The 1,932-nt window shown below is 38.9% G+C and overlaps 1 non-coding gene across 1 annotated transcript; it reads right to left on the minus strand.

Moving 5' to 3' along the window:
- Positions 1-385: 385 nt before the first annotated feature.
- Positions 386-458, minus strand: trnar-acg (transfer RNA arginine (anticodon ACG)). The gene has a single exon. It is a non-coding gene; the product is annotated as a tRNA-Arg (tRNA).
- Between the last annotated feature and the right edge of the window lie 1,474 nt (positions 459-1,932).

Consider the following 1,932-nt stretch of genomic DNA (forward strand, 5'->3'; position numbering starts at 1 on the left):
AGGTTGTTCAATTTAAAACAGTTTCCAGAACATAAATGCTAAAATGACTTGGTTTCAGACAGGAGCAACTGAGTGGCAGTATACAATAGGTAAGGAATCATACAAAGCTATTCAAAGATATTCACATTTTTTTAATAACATTTTTTTTTTTTGAAAAATCCATAAGATTAATCTATTAACCGAGGTCTTTAAAAATAATGAAGTAAAACGTTTAATTAGAGTGGCATAAAATATAGTTACACAATACACAAAGGCACTGACTACAGGATTATATAGTTTGTAGATTTCACTGTATATCTTGAGACCTTTTTCTACACTAAAAGAACGAGGTGAGATATTTAGCATTTGTTAGTCCCAGAGATGGGAGATTCGCAAGAAATAGCGTCGAGCCAGCCAGGAGTCGAACCTAGAATCTTCTGATCCGTAGTCAGACGCGTTATCCATTGCGCCACTGGCCCCTAGTCTCCGAACTGGCGGTGTGTGTGTTTTTTTTTTTTAGCTCAGCTGCAGGGGCGCGATAGAGCAGAGGGTTCAGGGTGTGGTGTCAGAGGAGGCTGACCCACACAGCTGTTCTCCATCACCTGGTCATGCTTTCCTTACTTCAATAGGATGCCTGGACCCGACGGGGAAAGCTGCGCTACAAAGCAGCTGGAAAGCTAGACGAACAAGAAACAACTTTTAAATAAAGTCATTCACGTGTCCCTAACGCTGCGTGCTTCCGGTCATTTCTGCCACAGTCACACTTCTTAATCTTTGAATTCAGGTATTTGCAGTCCCTTTGCCACAGGTGTATTAAATCAAACACCTAGGCATGCATTCTGCTTTTATAAACATTTGTGATAGAATGAGTTGTTCTTAATGGCCCACTGAAAGTGTGGTGCTGTAACAGCGTGCAGCTATTGTAACAAATGAGTTCGTGGAATTTCTTCCCTTCTAGATATCCACAATCAACTTTAACAGGTATTATTGCATAATGGACGCAGCTCAACCAGAAAGTGGCAGACCGCATAAAGTTACAGAGCGGAGTCACCGAATGCTGAGGTGTATAATATGTAAAAGACTCAACAACTGCAGAGTTCCAAACCTCCTCTGGCATTAACATCTGCACAAATACTGTGTGCCAAGAGTTTCATGGCATCCAGTTTTCCATGGCAGAGCAGATCCTATAGGTGTGATGTGTAGTTGGCCCAGTCCATATATAGCCTGTCTCACTGTCTCATTTCCACTCTTTGTAGTCTTACAAATATATAAGACTATATTCCTTTATCTGGACATTATCCCTAAAATTAGAATGATGCTGAAAAATGAATTGATGCATTCATTCATTAATTGCTTGAACTGTTGTAATTCATTATTAGCAATTTTTTTTTAATGTTCTTTAGAAAACCCTTCACTTAATCCAAAATGCTGCGTTGCTGAGTTTTCTTCCTGTTAAATTCAATTTTTTCCTTCCTACTATTGCAAAGCCCTTGCTCAGGTGGCTCACTGTAGGGTCTTTTATTTACAATATAAAGTGCTTTGAGGCAACTGTTGTTCTAAATTGGAGTTATATAAATAAACCTGAAATGAGTCCCTCTAAATGTCTTTTTTTATTCTTACTTTGTTGACAGTTTATCTGTCCCTGTCTGCTTTTGAAGAGATCAACCTCTTCTTACGATCTGTGACACTTTTATTTCAGCTTTCTATCCTCCACCCTTGTGAGACCCTTTTACCCACAAAATCATTACAGTATGAGTGTCTTACTTTCTCTCCTATTACATGTTCATCTTTTTGTCATTCTCTCTGGTATGACAAAGGCTAGCCCATACTTCAAGAAAAATTTCATTCTCTTTATTCCTCCCTCTTACTCTTTCCCTCGCCTTTAACTCTTCTATAAAAACATTTTTTGTTCATGTGTTCAGCCAGTACTCCTCTTGTTGGTCACACCTCAAG

Source organism: Neolamprologus brichardi, chromosome 16 (genome assembly GCF_056152115.1).
Source record: "Neolamprologus brichardi isolate AB-2024 chromosome 16, ASM5615211v1, whole genome shotgun sequence".
NCBI lineage: Eukaryota > Metazoa > Chordata > Actinopteri > Cichliformes > Cichlidae > Neolamprologus > Neolamprologus brichardi.